Below are 19,691 nucleotides of genomic sequence, written 5' to 3' on the forward strand. Positions count from 1 at the left end.
ACTTCAACTTATTCTTTTCCCAATTCTTAGAAATAGCAAAAGATGAAAAGTAAATTAAACTGAGATTAAAATTAATCTATATTAATAGAAATAGGTATTAGTATTCATTCTTGTTTCAAATTGATATTTTGGTGCCTTGAAATTAATTAACATAAATTAAATGAGTCTTACAGACCTAACTCTGTTACTGACAGATTTTGACATCAGCTCCGGTGGATTAATTATAAGACAAATTACATTCACAATTTTAATAACAGAATAACCAACGTTATTTCAGAAGTTTTAGAATAACGAGAAATAGAATAACAAATACTCTGCATTTCATGGATGTGACGTTGGTTAAACTTCCAAATTGAAAAATATCGATGGCTACTGTTGTTGGAAAGATGCAGATACAGGAATGCGATAAATCGACATTTAGCCACAGCGACCGCGGAAACGGTGGCGCCGAAAATCCGCGCACGCTTTATTAACTTCGAACAATGCTCAGGCAGACGTTAATTTTGTGGAGCGTGTAACAGATAGCCAACGCACATTAAACACTCGTGAATTTGTGGTTAATGTGCGGCATCACAATGTATATAAGAAAAAGGGAATCTGACAGCGAAGATCGATTCATTAACATTTAATATGCTAACGAATTTACTAATTAATTTTTGTTTATTACATTTGTTTGTTTATTACATTTTTAATCAATTCAATGTAACTTAAGGGTAAACAAAAAGTATATGAATATTCTAAATTATATTATACTAGCATTCAATATATAAAATATAAATTTTAATTCTACATTACATAAATTTTAATTCTATATTACACTCACGTAATTTTTTAAATAAAATTATTATGTTTCTGACATCTCAATATTATATATCTCAATTTTCATTGTCCTCTTTGAATATTCTATATATCTTTTAAATAAAAATAAAATGCGAATGTTTTTAAATTATAAAATAATTTGTACTAATTATATAATAATAATGTATAGAAATAGCATTCATTTAGCGAATTTATAAGGCAGGAGTGTTTTAGGAAACTCCATAAATAAAGGGTTAATAGTGTATTATATTTAATAATATAATACACTTTCCCTAATTCTCATTAAAATAGCTCTAAATTTTTTCTTCTTTGCCTTTTTCCTTTACTTAAATAATATAAAAATAAATGACATAAAAATAATATGATTGCTAATTACGTGCTGGTACACAAAACAAGGCTATCAGGCCGATATCGTAAAAGAATCGTAATAAAAAAAAAGTCACAGAATCAATGAGCCATTACGTCGATGTACAACCGTGTACGTTCGTCGGACTAATTGTACTGAAATTTTGTTTAATTAGCGAGCTCGTCTACCTCACCACTCATTGTTTACCACACGCCCATGTGCATGCGGCCTAACGCGAGACATTAATGCCCGACGGATTATTACCGCGCGATAAATTACGGTTGTTCTGTACCGCGCGACGGGACAGGGTTCCCTTTAACGTACGGCTAACGCCGCGCGATTTAATGGCTATCCGATTCCAACGTCGCGCACGAGCATTCCGCTTATTTATTCGCGCGGGCGACATTGTTCCTCTTACTCGGCAAGTCCTGAATCAGGAGAGGATTTTCGGGAGGAAGAAAAAAAGAATCCGTTCCGCTGGAATACAAAGGACTCCAGCGTACTCGACGATCTGTCCCCCTCGAGAAATCGTTTTCCACAAACTGAATGGTTGATCACGAATAAAAAGTAAGCGACTACTTTAAAAGGATCGTGAATAATAATTTCAGATTGCGCCAAACTATAGCTGCGAACGTTTGTTGAAAAGCATAGCGTGATAATCGTGAGACTCATCATGACGGAACATAGAACAAAGAACGATTTTGCTGAATCATCTAATTTAGTTAGGTACGGATCTGAGAAGATAATTTTGTTTGAACCATTAGAATAATTATGCTCAAACTGGTTGCTAGAACGTTAAAACTTTTTGCAGCATTGTCGTAAATGTTTAAGCGTTCTAATTACTTTGATGATTCAACAAAATTATTTTCAGACCTGTACAGCTAAAGTTTTTAATATTTCAGCAACTTAAATAATTATTTAGTATTTCAACAAAACTGTTCTTTCTATGAAATAAAGAAAAATGAGATCTTAATTTACGACAAAATATGTTATTATTCGTTTAGAGGAAATTATTACCGATCAAATAACTGGCGGGCTGACTCTAGAGTGACTTTGACTACTTCCAATGATGTTGGAATAGTGCTGAGCAAAAAGTTGGTCAGACTTATCGATCAAAGTTTTGCTTCGGTAACTTCTCAGACAAATTGGCCGGCGAGAAGAATTAATGACGCCGGTGCGGAAATGTGAGACAATAAAGCGATGCGAAACTTTGTTTGATGTATAAATAATGGAGGATAGATCCAATTACTTGTTACAGGAACTGTAATAAAGTAACGTGGTGCGTACATAAAGATATCGTAAAATTTATAATTTACGTTATAAAATTAAATACGCGCATTTCTTCATCATTTTGATTTCCGTTCATTTTTTTATTTCTATTTATTTTTTATTTTACAGAAGATGAATCTTTTAATCCAATTGCCTGAAATAATTCTTAGAATTTTCATCACAAAGGAAAATCTTTTAAGAGGAGCGCTCGCTTTGTACAGAATAAAAACGTTTTGTATTTATGTTACAATTTTTCCGTTAAATGTTCTACACATCCGAGTGTTTAACATAATGTGAGTATGTTACTTGAATATTTTGTTAAATTGATATTTAACATTTCTTAGTGTTAAAATAACACAACATATGAGTAAATAACATAAAATAACATAGACAATTAAGACAAAAATTCTAAGATAAATGAATAAAAGATGAATATACGTATAAATATATATATATATAAAATAATTTTACTAAAAAATATGCTTCCCTAATTTATGCCTAAATTGTGTCAAAGCATTACATATTTTATTAATTTTTTTACATAATGTAAACATTTCACAAAACTTTGAGTGCAAATATATAAAATTTAAACTTAACACGAATCCAACTAAATACAAACATCAGATAAATTTCTCTGCCTGTCTGGAAGTTATCAATGTCGTTATCAATGTCCCAAATTTGTATACTACGTACTTCCAACTTTTTCTCTAATGGTAGGCAAAGTTCTTATCGCCCAGCTACTTTCGACGTATATCCCCTCGTTAATTACCAGGAAAGGATACCCGCGCATGCTACGCGCAACCGTGAGTTTTCCTTCTCGACACCGGGGTCGGCTACGTATATACCGCCGTTGATGTACGCTAGATTACGTGGCGAGCGATAAATTACGCCGCGAGGGACGGCTTTCGCGATGGTGCCGCCGATGAAACGAAAGACGTGGAAAAGCACGAACGCGGAGCGTGGTGCACGCGGTCGAAACAAGTCAGTCGCGCGTGTCTCGGTCGGAGCGAAAATGTCACGGGAGCGCGTTAATCTCATCTCAGCGTATAATTCAATTCCGGTTTAACCTCGTTATCCGGCGGCTACGTTTGCTCGTTAAACACGACAGAAACGAGTCCGCGGCTTACGGAACGAATCATAAACACACGCGTCCGGCTTCTCGAATCATTCATGCTCGCTCCGAAGAGTCGAGGGGGTAACGTACCCTCTTTTTTTCCCCGACCTGTCTGACGCATGAAATTTTATTCGTTATAAATTTCATTCGTTTCGCGTGAAAAATCAGCCGCATCAGTTCATTTCAATTAGAATGGGATGTCGGAAAAAATAGCGTAGCTTTTTGATAAAGAGCGCGAGAGAAATATTCATAAATCGACGGATATATGAGAAATACTTCGAATAATTATATTGTTGTTAAATAATACCATGAGGAGGAAAAAATGGTTGTAATTGTCATAATTTAACAATAGTTTATGATCATTTAATAACTATGTATTTTTTCACCGAATTATTACATTAGAATTATTATATAATAGTTTACAAGGATTTGTGCAAGAGTGAAGACTGTTTTTAAAATAATTTTCAACGCTGAGTCCAAATCTGTCATCGAAATGGCAAATTGGATTGTTTTTTGAGGCCAATCATATAAAATATATTTGATCCAAAAATAACTATAAAGTATAATTAAATTATAACAACTACAACCATTTTTATGCTAATAATAATTATAATGATATTATTACCGTTTCCTAAAAAAGTACATGATAAAGATTAATACAAAGAGAAAAAGAGTTGAAATAATCAACGAAAAATAGTCAACTCACCTTCTTAATTCATAATTAAATATATATAATAATTGTAAGAAATAATATTCACAATTTTTATAATAGTGTAAAAGATAAAACTAAAATATTCATAAAAGAAAAAACAATATGATTAAAGCTATGCATTTAGATAAGATTAAAATGAATTGCAACTCATACTACGTCTAAATATGCTCTCTTCCTCGCTGCAAATATGGAAATTCAATTACATTACCTTATGAACTACTTCTCGGGATTTACTGGCGTATTCATTCTACCTCCTGCAGAGACCGTGGAAAAACGTTGGAATCACCATCATTCGCATATTGAAGTATCGTAAATGTGATTGCGAACGACGTTCAACGAGAAGCGGACGACAACGACGATGATGACAATGAGACCCTGAAGAAGCGGCGTGGGATGGATTTATCAAAAACTTCGATCGTTGGAGAATGGAAGAGCTTGTATATATACAGCGGCGACACACGAAGAGGAAAGTGAGATAGAGACAATGTAGAAAAAAAAGAGAGACAGAGACAGAATAAAAAAGAAAAAAGGGAAATCTCGAGAAGAAACTGCAATGCAACAACCGCTGAAACTTTTAGCAATCTATCTTAGAAACTCACCCCTTCGCGAATCTTTGTCTTTATACCTACATGTTTCTGCAGGGTACATCAGAAATATATTCCGTGATGAAAAGATTTAGAATCATTTCCTGCGTTAGGAAAAATTAGATTAGTGGCCACGATATATATTCGCGACAGTTTCTCAATTTACCACTTTAATTACATCGAAAATTAAATGTCACTGAATGTTTGATGAATCGATGTCTGCTTGAAGCTAACTGAAAAGTAAAGTGTTGTTATCTACCTGCACACATTGTGTGTAGGAAGTTTTTAATTTTGCGTCTATAGAAATTCCCGTGTAGCTTTTAATATTAAATAAACCCTGTTAATTAAGTCCGAGTGGGAAAAGTTGTCTAAAAATTTTACGCTGCCGAGCGTTCTGTATACACGTTACGTTTCCTGTGAGTCATGTATGAAAATAAGCAGCCTGCTCACGCGTGATGCAACGGGGGATTCCTCATCACCTCCAGTCCCCTGCATAGATTTTAATTATGCGACCGCGTCGACCACGTTTCAACCGCGTTGACAGAGTAAATACGGCAGGCTTAAAACTTCATGGATCGCCATTCGTTGATGTATGCGCTGATTACGGCAGTGGTGGAGGCTCTGTCGAGAGCATGCGAATTGATTAAAAACTTCCTAAATAAAGTCCTAATTTCGAACGTTTATTTGTGTTTCCAAAAATTGCCTCGCACCTTTTTAATTGCGCCGCGCATTAAGGAAAAAAGTGTTTAATATTTATGAGTATAATTGTATGGTAATATAATTATGATTGAGAGTTCTATTTTTTTTAATATTATTGCTGTTTATTATTAATGTTAGTAATAATCATATACTTTTAATTCTATGTACTTAAAAAAATATGTAGTTAATACTAAAAACGACTACAAATTATATATCCGATTTCGACTACAAATTGTGTATCGAAATAAATTTTTATTACTATTATATTATTAGCAATAAAAATTACATTTATACAATATATAAAAAACATATATAATTGGCACATAATTGGTACAAAACATTTATGAATTATATAATGTGTGTGTCGCACGCGCACACACACACACACACATTTTTGGTATATACAAATAATTATATTAGGTGTTGGAATTAATTCGTAGCGTTTTTAAATGAAAGAATGTTATTTATTTCACATGAGCATTAAAAAATACATTAATGAAAGTACTTCCCATCACTTGTAAAACGCTACGAATTAATTCCAACACCTAATAGTTAAACTATTTTTACAATTATTATAATGTTAGTAATATTGATTATATTTCTATATATAAAAAAAATATATAATTGATATAAAAAATGGATATGTGATACAATCGTGTTTTCGATATCAACTATATTTTTTGGGGTACATAGAACTATAAATATAATTATAATTGCTAATATTATTAACTTAATTATAATTACTTATAGCAATAATAACTATAAAAATAGAGCATCTAATTTTAATTATTTCATTTTGCAGCTATAGTCACAAATACCAAACACTTTTCTCTCAATGCAGGACAGAAATATTTTAGAATGTATGCAGATTGAAGTAGCAAAGTATAAACTGATTTGCAAGCATTTATAATAATAAACTGAGGAACGCAGGATGCGATTCTTACAAGAATCACGCAAATATGATTCAAAATTAAATTTTCTTACTTGGCCGGGAAATATATTTCTCTGCTATTTATATAACGGTAAAATCACGTTTACGGATGTAATACATTAAAAGATCGGGAGTAATATTAAAGAGCTAAATGCATTTCAGTTTTCTGCAATAACGCAATAATTTCCACGGAGAGACATTCATGGGTTACTGTGTTGTATCTCAGATATTGCAAAAATTTCGCAATATCCTATTTTAATTTCCGCGAAAGCCTCGGGTCTATACATCAATCTAAATGCAGAAAACGCTTTTATATTTTCCGCGTCAAGATACGATTGCGAGTGGAAACCTATTGATATTTTTCTTCTTGACAGGTCGAACGATATTCGATACTCGAGAGGTTCGTTGTGTGGATATTAAAAATCCACTCGAGTAAAATTACAGGAGACTTGACGCCACGTCAGAGAATTTAAAGAAACTTTGATCACGGGCTATCGAGCGGACGAGTTAACTTTCGCATTATCGAAATTAAATCATGAACTTTAAATAGTATGTTCTAACGGCTGAGGGCGCGAGAGAGTTATTCCGAAGAAAATTCGTCGGTGCATGCTCGAAAGCGCGAGATCAAAAGCGCAATTTCGCTCGGAGGCGAAACAAGTTTCCCTTTTACGTTCACGGAAACAGTCCGACTCGATGGCCAATAAAGGCTACCACCAACTTTCATAGACCTGTAATGCCAATGAAAGTTGCGACGTAAATATGATTTAACGCTTCGAGGTTCGCGGCTTCTATCTTTACGCTAGAATCCTTTGGCAGAAGATATCGTACCATAACTAATCAAATATGCTAATGATGTAATTTCCAATTCAGTTTCGGATGATAAAGCATTGAAATAAAATGACAGATTTATTGAAGTACTGAAATGTGAAACCAGAAAATGGAAGAAAAATATGAGACATACACGGTCTTGATTATAAATATAAAACTCTCTCGATTTATTGCATTTTCTTGGAAAAAGCAGTAAAAAAAAAAATTTTAATTAAACTTATAAAAATAAATATTATTTTTTAATAAAACAATTTCTTAATTTATTTTTCGTTATATATAGGTTTCGCTAATTTGTGGGAATGCTTTTTACTTTTGTTACAACTTTAGGTATAATAAAGGAAATAAAAAATACTTTAATCTTTAATTGGCAGATTACTGGATCGCGCGATAAATTACGGGATATTGCAGATAATTTTCTGCAATTACTGTCGTGATCTTGAGACGATGCAATAAAAATCTGATAACGATTTACTGAAAGCTGTAATGCGGTTGCGGTTTTCATCTTCGGATTCTCCTAACCATCTAACCGGATTCGTGTGATTCTAAAGACGCAGTTACCAACCGCTGACCCAACTATAGCAGACAAGAGATAAAAAAAATGGTTAATCCGCTTTAAGGTCTTTCGGTTTTCTATGGTAATAACAACAGATTAAACTTACCGTCATTAGTTCGCGACCAGCAAGGAGTGGAAATCATAATGCAAACCAGCGGCGAACCGCATCATGAATTTAGTGCGACGATTACCATCGGTGAGGTTTCAGGTTAAAAAATGCTGTAAAAAAAAGAAATACTATAAAAAATCTCTCTCTCTCTCTCTCTCTCTCTCTCTCTCTCTCTCTCTCTCTCTCTGTTCGGAGCAAAAAGAAAAAATCAAAGAGGAAGAGAGGCGTGACAAACAGACTGCCTATATATAATATTTCATACTTATTTTCACTAATACAGAAATTAATTAACAGAAATGCGTGTACGAAAATAAGGAAGTTACATTGAGCTACATCGCAAGAAAAGAGAGAAGAGAAAAAGTGCAACGGAGAAAAGGAAATACACGGGTCGGCGTTTTTCCGCGGCAATCTCGTTAAGGAGCCTCTGGAGCCTTGTTTCTTTCCGATCGCGGTACAAACAGGATTACGTAAATCCGATTTACTAATTACGCGCGTCCGGCCAGTTCCTCATTAAGGTATACTTTAATGGCACCTCAACGCCTCGCGGCGCCGTTACGCGTCGTTGATTTTATTTCTCATTGCAAACGATACCACGTGCTTAACTCTTAGAGAAATTTTTACGATCTCGTGGAAAATATATACGTTACGTGCTTCCGTTATTGCAAGCAGCCCTCTTAATAACGAATCGTTATGGGAACAAAAGAAATTAATAGACGAAAATGTGTCGGGCGCGCAATAAATTACCAAGAATATGAGCATAATATTTCAGTCTTGCAACAATTGCAAGACTGTTTGCAACAATTTGATTCGTTGAAATTGCCTTAAATTTATTATATAACTTATAATTTAAATGCTTATAAAATGTACTATTAAAAAAAAAAGAGAGATACCTCACTTGTTTCTATGTTAATTAGAAAGAAATGGTGTAACTTCATTATACTAGCTTTATCAAAGTGCCAGAGAAAAATAAGGATGCGCAGCCACAACGTAGGTGCTTCAAAAGAAAACGTGCTGAGGGAATTAAAAGGATACGTTTCTGCTGAGGCAACGGGTTTGAGTTAAGCGCTTCATTTATTATCCAAATTTGCACGATGGCGAATAACTAACACACTTTGAAATAATTTAACCTTCGAAGGTAACTATAAAGGGTTCCGTTTCGCATTCGCTTATGCCGCGTTTCAAACTCGTTATACGACGATTGTCGTAAATTGAGAGAAAAAAATGGTTACAATTACCATAACTTAATTATAATTTATAATTATTTTCGCTGCTAACCATACTGAAAAAAGAATCTAGTATAAATAGCTACCAAATGTTGAATAAAATAATTTAAATCAAACATTCTGTTTATATAATCAAAAATATTACTTTTTTAAATATTTAGTAAGTATTACAAACGTAATATTACAACAAACTGTTTAATAATAATTAATAAATATTTAGAAAAATAAAATTATATTTGATTATATTAACCAGAGAGTTGATTGAAATTATTTCAATATTTGGTTATTACCAGACTTTTTCAATAGATATAGAATTATAAAAATAATTATTATTACATACACACACACACGCACACACACACACACACACACACACAACATATAAAGTAATAACTATAACAAATGAAATTTCTAACTGTAATGATTTAATTACACAATTCAGTGTACTATTACGAAAAAAGTTTAATAATAGCTAAATCCAAACTTTGTTTAACGCATTAATTGGCGCAATATTTAGTCAATATTATTAAACATAATAATAGTAACTAACAGTTTGATAATAATTATTAAATATTTATAAAAATAAGATTAGCGTTTAATTGGTTATATTGATTATATTTAATCAAATAGTTGATAAAAATTATTTCAGTTTTAGTAACTATCATCAACACTTTATTATTATTAGATTTTTATTCAGTAAGACCTGACGTACGAAAAAAGAAAATTGTGTCGTTAATAAATAAACGACTGGTCGGTCCATTCTTTTAAGACCGTCTTAAGTAATGTCTTAAAATGATAATACTGCTTTGGGATTGGCTAATGACATCTTAAGATTGTATTTAAAACGGTCTTAAATATAAGACCCGATTATATACCGGCTTAAGTGAAGGATGGCGGTGGCAGCAACGAAAATCCCTGTGGGGAAAAGAAAACAAGTTTCATCCCTTGTATCATGTGAGGAGGGAGGGGATTACATATTTCATCAGCTGGTTGACGAGAAGTAGCTTTATTCTACCGCAGTCTCCTCACGCGAGCTGCGATATTGCCTCAGGCTCGATCAAAGCGGAGAAAAGTAGCGCCGAATTCCTGTAAAAAGCGCTTTTACGCTTCCTCATAGCAGATCGTGGCGTAATATCCGCGAAATAACGCTAGCGATCGCGACGTACGAAACTCACGAGCGCGGGCACGTAAAATTTTCGCGTGTCTTCGTAGAGTCGATTCCGTTCCTGAGAAAAACATGCCTCACGATGAAGAACATTCGTATCTTTCTCCCGAGATAACCCGTAGAGATTTCCCAGAGTATTTCTGGGTCAATCAACAAAATTCTTCCGAGTGCAGCGGAATAGAATCGAGCGAAATCTACAATAAGAAAAACATTTTCCGGGCGGAACCCTTTCCACGTGCGCCATCCTAAAAAAGACATTCACGTTTACATCCGCTTCAAAGAGCAGCTCTTCCACGAAATTGCGAGATCCTCCTTCTGCCCCCTCGTCAAGTGGCACGCCTCGCTACGTTGACTTGCTTCGGGGGAAGTTCGCGTTTGCATAATCCGGAGACAAAGGGAAACATCCCGAAGTGGCCGTCGTATGTCTTCGCGAAAGGCACGTAAAGCGCTTTTATTTATCCAGTCCTCCTTCCTCTCCTCTGTCCTCCTTGGAGAAAGGGTGTGCAATTCTTAGACGGTAATGAGGTTTCGACTTGTGGCGAGCTAGCCGGAAGTAGTTTTCCCGAATCAGGATTGCTCCGGCTGCTTTCGTGCGCGCGAACGCGCCGGGCAGAAATTGGTTGTGGGCAACCGACTGGCAATCGGAAAAACGAGCGTCCGCAATCAGGACCCCGTAGATTTCAGTTGAATTACCGTGGTGCAACGTTTCTGGCTTGCGCGGTTAACGAGCGGCGATTATGAACCAAGAGATGGAGAGGCGATTGAGCTTGTTATTCGTTGTCTGCGCGACTTGTTATATCGCGTACGTGAACGTACGTTTCCAAAAAGTTCTCTGGAAACCTACCTAACTCTTTAAATTTTGCTATAACACATTTGAAAGTTATTACTTTGAATCTAATCAAACTGAAAAGGATCTTTATCTGTTAAAATATTTATTTTTTTGGTAACTTTGCTTTAATACTGTTATACAGAAAATAATGAGATGATTAATTGCTGTAAAGAAAACATGTCTTAAAAAATATATATGTTATTTGCAAGTATGCGTTTTACAAATTTTTTAATTTTTAATTAAGTTAACAAGTAAATAGCGCTACAAAAATATGTACTTATTTTTATTTAGATTGTGCACGTTACTTCAATCTTATAAGCTAACACAGCCATTATTGTTCCTCAAACTTCCTCAACTAGAACAATAAAATCGAGAATAGAGCAATTCATTAGCAATTAAACAGCATAAAAATACATATTTTATAAAAATACATATTTATTTCTATTTTATTATTTCTTTATATTTGCTTTTTTCTTATAACTGTGCGAACTTTAATATTAAGCTTTTTGCTTAATCTTAAAATCAAGAACAGAGCAATTAATTTGCAAAAAACATCAATTAATTTTTTTTAAGTCGCATTTGATTGTGTTAAAATAGCTTAATAGACGTTTTTTCAGTCCGATTACATCAAAAATAGCAACTTTCAAATGGTGCTACAGCAAAATCTATCCACTATTTGAATGATTTATCTAAAAAAAGTTTGGTCAGCATCTCATAATATATTTATAAAATATCTGTTTCAGCAAAACTTTTTCCATATGATTAGTGCGAAATTTACATAGTTCTGTATGTATTAAGTTTGAAATGTTCGAATTTTGAAAACTGACATAGTTTTAAAGAGTACATTTTAATTGAAAGTATATGGAAGTATATGAAAGTAATATGGAAAGATTATTGTATTACATTCTTTCTTTGGTAATTAAATCTCCAATTACAATATAAAAAAAAAACGAAATCCAAGTAATCGCTTGAATCCAAATAAAAATAATGAAGAGTTTGAATTAAATATTAAAATTTAAGGAATAAAATTAAGGATTAAAATTTAATTAATAATTTTACTCAAATTTAAATTTAATTCTATTTAAAATTATTTCAAGTTATTAAATTATTTTTAAAATTATATCAGTTATTAAAATTATTTTTAATCTCCTATAATTTATGTGTATCGCCGCATTGATAGAAAAATGATGTATCTCAAAATTAGCGACTTTTCAATACAACATTTTAAAATTCTTTCTGAATCAAAACAACATTTAATGTATGTAGATACTGTATAGAAAGTAAGACATGAAAAGAAAGTGAAGTTGTGCATATTCACTATCCTAATTAAATAATTTTAATTAAAATAATGAATATGTATAACTTATCTTTCTTTCCATGTGACACTTTCCACGTAACATTAAATCGTTATTGCAATTCAGAAAAGAATTTAAAGATGCTCTACTGAAAACTTGCTGATTTTAGATGTGTTATTTTTCTATAATCAATGCAGCGATATACATAGGTTATACGATATTAAATTAATTTTCATAACTTGAGTAAATAATTTTAAATTAAATTAAATTTAAATTTAAATTTAAAATAATATTAATTAAATTTTAATATTGAACGCAAACTCCTAATTACTTTTATAATATTTGAAATCAAGCGAATTTCGTTTTTTCCAAATTGTAATTGGAGATTCAATTACTAAAGCAAGAATATTTGGAGTAAAATGTATTACAATGCATCCGTCAAAAACGCAATATACGGCGCACCTGATATGAATATTTAATAAAATGAACAAGTTTATTAAAATATATATTCGCATCATATAGGTGGTTACGTTTCAAAAATCAGAGCGATGATGCTCCGCACGGTTAAAACGATGAAGCGAAATACACAGAAACTCTTCTACTGTCAGAAATATTATTCCGCTTTGCTGAGCGAAGAAGAAGAAAAGTTCGCATCGGCAAACACTTTTGATTTAGCGCAATATTTTTGATTCGTGGATGAGAAATCGCAAATCCAGACATTCGTGGCAGAATATATGCCTTGTTTAGAAATAAATTTCATGCGAATGGAAAAACGAACACGAGACGAGAGTCGTCGCAAAGGCGAAAAGGTAGCCGAGGCATTCGATTTCAATTCACGAGAGGAGTCTTGCATGACTTGAATGGAATCCGGCAGAGATCAGACACTCGAAAAGGAAACGCTTGAGAGACCCGCATAAGTTTGAAAGACTTAGCTTTAACGTTTCGCGATGAGCAAGAAATATTCCCGCCGTTGCGTCCAGAATGCAGCGGAACCTGAAGGCAATATGAGGCGACTCGTGAGAGCGACTTTGATCGAGACAATTGGACAAATTCCTTTGCGTAATGTGCTGTCTTTGTCGTAGGAAGTAACGAATAACAGAGCGAAAGGATGGGATTTATGGAAACTGCGCGACTGAGAACAGCGAATACCGGACTCTGTCATCGCTCTGGAGCGCATTTTAAGAAAGCTTTTGTCTCGCGGCTTTCTCTTCGACTTCATTTTCACGATCACGGCAAGTTCTCTGTAAAGTACGATCATAAAAAGTGTCCGTACTGCAGCTCTCGATAAATTTCAAATAGCTTAAATGTATTTTTCGCTTAATATATTAAAGATTGTTGACAAGTCTTCTTTTGAACTTGCTTTTATGAACAATACTTGCAATTAATCCGAAGTTGACGTGGGTATATTATACTCATTTATACCTCAATTATATCCTTTTGGAGTTGCCAATGATTCTAATGAATCACTATACAGTGATTGTTTAGATAACAAAGATTCTAATAAGTAAAAATAATTCAGCTTTCTCTGTGAAATAACGTTAAAATAAAAAATACGTTATTAGATAAAGGGAGAGGTTACTACGTTGTCTTATGAAATAATTCAATAGATGTTCATATAATATAATTACTTTTGAAGTAAATTCGTTAGGTGGAAGGTCTTCAAACATACAGATATACAATTTACAAAAAAAAGCAAGAGGGAAAAAAATTACGGAATATGAAGTGAGGATTATGGAATAGGAAATGGGATACAGAATTCCACCAATTAATAGTATACAATATAACATGTCGAATTTTTGTTACATGTCGGATACGTACATGCACGCATTTTTTTTGTTACCTGCGGTTCAATTATATCATTTGAAAGAAACATTTAGGGCCCCAAGCTGAAATTAGACAAAATTAATATACAACCAACATATTTTCCAAAATTACGTACAGAGTACACCTGTAAAACTGTCTGCTACTTATAAAACTAAAATAGTAGTTTTAATAACAATACTGTAAACATTAATGATTAGTGTTATGTTATAACATATAAATAGATTGTAAAGAAATAATTTTTATGGTTGTCTTCAGGATGCAGCACAAGTTACACAAAATATCATAATATTCCACAATCATCCACTTATCAAGTAATATTTCATTACTGTCTCCTTTTCTCTTTTTTAATTTTCTATTAGTTTTTAATTCTTGTATCTATTTATTTAATTTTAAAGTCATTTAACCTGGATGTGTCCTCTTGATTTGTATGATGAAAAAATGGAAGAGATAGTGACCTATATTGACGTTCTGTATTTTAGATAATTTAATTTCTTTTACTTTTATCATTATATAATTTTTATTATTTCAAACATTCTTTTATACATTGCTGACGAAAGGAGCTGTGTTATCCGAAACGTTCGAGTAACACTTTTTAAAATTGGTTTTGTTTAGAATTTAATAAATATTATGTATTAAATACCATAATTTTACTCGTTATATTTTGGCCTTATTGTATTAGATCTTATGATCTTATCTATTATTATAGTAATTGGTAATACAAAAATATCAAACAATTCAATTTTCATTATCTTACATCTGGAAATATGAATAATTTTTATTCATACATGACTTTAAATATAAATTTAGTATATGAGTTTTTATATGAGTCATGTCATTTTGGTCCTTTGAAATTAACTAGTAATGCACTTTTAATCGATATATATTAAATAGATCTTACAAATCCAGTATTAATAATTGTGTTACAAATTTCAGCTCCAAAAGGTTAAATATAATAGAAAATTTGAAATAAAATTAGTCGAAAAATTTAAGAAATTATATCAAATTTTGCTTCAGAAGAGAGTATAATCAAATGATTTTATCAGATTATATCGAAATTTTTATTTCACAATAACGAAACAGTCTCACGTGTATTGTGTGCGATTAAAATTCTTCTTGATTAAAAAGTATCGTAGCTAAAATCGATGGCGCCGTACTTTCGGCGCCTTCTCGCCGGCCCGTCCTCGTCGTAGTAAAGCAGTTTTCAATACGCCAGGTGCCGTTGATAAATGGCACGGAAATGTTCACGATGCAGTCTCAGCTATGAGACGTCAAACTCCATTGGCAAGTTAACGACTCGGTCGTTGTAACGACGGAAATTGACGACGCGCGGATGAGAGATATCAAGAGGAGACGCGTTCGAAAACGCGTCGCAAAACGCAAACCGCGCCACCGGAAACAGCTGTGACTGACATCGACGGGTTAGGTCAGTCCCATCGAATGTCAGTATACTGTTCCGAATATTGCGAATCTGTATATATGTACACGTCAGCTATATCGATCTGAAGATGAGCTTTCCCTTATTAAAACTCCGTGGTCCTTATAAGACGTATTAATCCATACCAATTCAAAGCTTCTTCGACAGATATAATTCATTAATTGCAAGGAATATTTCAGAAATCCTTTTACAAAAATCCAATTTAATATTTCAGAAATCCTTTTACAGAAATTCAATTTAATACTGAAAGATAATGATTAATTACTTATTTTGAATACTAAAAATATTGAACCACAATAAAAATGTAGATATCGTTCAAATCTTCTTCGATAAAAATAATTAAATAATTAATTAATTGCAAAATATTTCAGAAACTTTTTTACAAAAATTCAATTTAATACTGAAAGATAGTGATTAAGTACTTATTTTGAGTATTAAAAGCACACTGAGCAATAATGCTTTTAATATTCAAAACAAGTAATTAATTCAAAATAAGTAATAAATAATCACTAATCTTCTAATATTAACTCATCGAAGTTGACATCAAAATTTGTAATACAATTACTGACATTGGATCCGCGAAACTCATTTAATTAATGTATGTTCGTTAATAGGCATTATACTGTAAAAAGTGCAGTGTTTAAAATGTTTACATTGAAAACACATAGTGTTTTATTTATATTGAAAAAGTTTAAAACTAAAACATCTTTAAATGTTTAAAAAACGGAGACAAGAATAAAATATTATTTTAATATTATAAAATTAAACATTTCATATTTTTGAGTGTAATTAACTTTTAAGAAATAACATAAACTCGTATAAAAAAATTAATGTTAAACAACTTTTAACAATTCAAATTTCAATTTAAATTTGCAGATGTAAAGAATATAATTGTGTGGTCCAATAGACACACTGTTTGATATCAAAGGAACAATGATAATCCAATCTCTTAAATTGAAAATAAAAAAAAAGAACAAAATGTGGAAAATAACATTTTCAACTTTTAACTTCTATATATTAGGTGTTGGAATTAATTCGTAGCGTTTTTTAATGAAAGAATGTTATTTATTTCACATGAGCATTAAAAAATACATTAATGAAAGTACTTCCCATCACTTGTAAAACGCTACGAATTAATTCCAACACCTAATATAATAAAACTTAAATCAAATATTTCTGTTAGTTTCAAAATAAACAACGTCCATATTAATGTATACACTTAATAAATAATAAACTAAAAAGTCAAATTTAATACATTCTTTTTTAGTTAAATTGTTTAACTTTATTATAGTTAAATTAATGATATTGAATAGGAACAGTGATGACCTATAAAAGTGATTGAAAATAACTCAATTAGGCATAATTGACATATGTAAATTTAACAGAGCATCATCATTTCCAAAGAGTTAAATTCCTGTAAAGACAGTCGCTTAAAGCGGTGTTAAAAAAATTCCATGATTTTCTTACTTAACAATACATATTAAGCTCTATTCTCTATTCACCATATCGGAATCTCGTAGATATAGTATGGAAGAGGTATAGTATACAAGAGGTTTACGAGAGCAAATCTCCACGGTTCTTTGAGATCTTAATCCTCAAACTAAAATTCGCGCGTCATTAAATCTTAACACGCGTGACTGTAAATTGCGGCTACCGGCCGGAAGAGCGAATGCGGAGAGCAAGCGAGGTCTCTGGGTATTCCGCTCGATGGACCTTTAACGACAACGGCCACCGCACTTAAACCCAACACGCTTCGTGATCATTGCGCCTCGCTCTCCCATGAGCGGCCGACAACTCCGCTCGATTCTCCAAATTAACTTGATCCTCGTCGTATTATGAGCCATCCGCCAGAAATAATGTACACGCGATCATTGGCAGTCCAGTGTGGAATAAATTTTCTCTCCACACGATTGACATTTTCATACGATTGAATGAATTCGCCGCAGTTCTTTAACACAATTCATTATAATTCACAAACAACTTATTATTAGATTAATCTGATAATCTGATAATCTGATAAACTCACATACATTACATTCTCATATACATGTTACACTTATTCTATTCTGCGTATAGGATATATCACGTCACATTATATTAATTTTATTGTGTGCTTATCCGACATTTCATCGTGATTCTATTACCAATTTTAACTTTGGACTCACAATTAAAATATTCTATCAAATACTGAAGACGTTCAACTGTTGACTTTTTATTCTTAGACTAAAATTTCATGATGTTCCCTGATTTGATATTCATCTGATTTCCTTATAAATAAAATATTTATTAATCCGTCAATACTATAGTGAAGACGGTCCAAAATAAGGGTCGAAACGTTTATATTATAACTTTCTTTTAATATATTTTTATACACGAATAACCTTATGTTGGCATTCATTGACTAATTTTGAATAAATTTAGAACTGTCAATAATGATTATCTACTGGCAACGATTACAAAATTATTACAATATGAATGAAAAGAAATGATGTGATTATTTGTACAAATATATAGCGTTATCTCAAATAACACAATTTAAAAATTAATTATTACGCTACTAAACGGGATAATTACATCCTGGGGAAGTAAATATCCTGTAAATTTTGAATATGTTACATAATTCTCCTCTCTTCCGTATATTACATTAATTATTCGTTAATTCCTTTTTACTGGAAGTACTACTAACAATTATACAATACACTCTTCTCACTTTTTGATTGAACTCGAAAGTTTCAATCCGATTGAAAAACGTCATTCTATAATATCACAATAACTCTGTGGAAGTTTTATTATCTATGTATGCACAGCGAAGTACATTCGTTTCGAATTTCGAAGGAAACTTCCGAATCGCGTACGAAACTCACAGCGGCATTCACCTCGATCCCACTTGACCCTTCCGCTAACCGCGTATTTATTCTCGCGCTTAACACACGGTCACCCTTTTACCGTCCATGCCTGTCCTCGGCTGACAAACGCGAACGGTAATTGCGAAGCGACTACGGATTCCAAATGTCGTCCACTCTGTGCGCGTCCGTGGATTAACGAAATGGAATCCCGAAAGTGGCATATGCTACGCGCCACGTGAGATCAGCAGCTCTATTCGTGATCAAGAATTATAACGAGCTGAGGAAAGCTCGTCGCTTTCATTTATGTGATGTATATAGTAGAAAGTGCATGACGTTATTGTCGCGGAAATCGTTAGTCGCGAAAAAGAAGAGTTTTTGAAACAAAAAGTGCATAAAAATTAGTTATGGCTGATTTGTCTTATAAAGAATTTGAATGTGATCCACTTGACGCTATAAATGCTTCGATGTATCTCATTAATCAATCAGAAGATAGAATTTTACTAATTGAAAAATGAAAGAATATTTCGAAGCGTGGACTATAACTATACTTAATACTATCAACGTGTGTAAAATTTGTAACGTCCAATATTATACATCGTTTTTAATGAAATTTATGATACTGAATGAAAAAAGTTCTCCGGTTTAAAAAGAGGAAAAAATCATATGACTATTTTCACATCTTTTTCTAAATAAAGTTTTTTGTCATGTTATCTTTTATAATAAATAATATGTAAAGCAATATGAAAAAGAAACTAACTAGAAGTTTAAAAAAATGTTGATTTATTTTCCATGACATCGATTGAATGACACTGAGGTCATTTGGCATAATATATAATCTAAATAAAATAATTTATGAGTATACTCTTATGGTGAAAATGATAAACGGTTTAATTTTTTTAATTTCAAAAAAAATTTCTTTAAACCTCATTCCTTCATAGAAATATATTTTTTCAAAATTCTTTTTTTTGCGATTAAATTAGTTAAAACTTTCTTTCTCATAAGATTCAAGCTAATCAGCATTTTTATAAATGTATATGTAATAAAAGTTTAATAAAATCAAAAAAGGAAAGAATATTTCTTCGTAATTTGTACAAAAAGAAGTGAAAATAA

The 19,691-nt window shown here is 32.3% G+C and overlaps 1 protein-coding gene and 1 long non-coding RNA gene across 5 annotated transcripts in view; one reads left to right on the top strand and one right to left on the bottom strand.

The window, feature by feature from the left end:
- The window catches only part of LOC147910986 (uncharacterized), a 486,594-nt gene that overhangs the window by 251,012 nt on the left and 215,891 nt on the right, over positions 1-19,691 (bottom strand). The window contains exons 4-5 of one of the 4 annotated variants that reach the window (XR_015544270.1): positions 7,962-8,074; positions 127-7,875 (exon numbers count right to left, since the gene is read on the bottom strand). The exons of 2 other annotated variants lie outside the window; for them this stretch is intronic. This is a non-coding gene — a long non-coding RNA (uncharacterized LOC147910986). Of the gene's footprint in view, positions 1-126; positions 8,075-19,691 lie in introns of those variants that run through there. One more of the 4 variants, XR_015544268.1, reaches the window with a different exon arrangement.
- Positions 1-19,691, top strand: part of LOC105146913 (uncharacterized) — a 318,339-nt gene that overhangs the window by 170,159 nt on the left and 128,489 nt on the right. The window lies entirely within an intron of this gene.

The sequence above is a fragment of the Acromyrmex echinatior genome, chromosome 1 (genome assembly GCF_024713525.1).
Source record: "Acromyrmex echinatior isolate Ae372 chromosome 1, ASM2471352v2, whole genome shotgun sequence".
NCBI classification, from domain to species: domain Eukaryota; kingdom Metazoa; phylum Arthropoda; class Insecta; order Hymenoptera; family Formicidae; genus Acromyrmex; species Acromyrmex echinatior.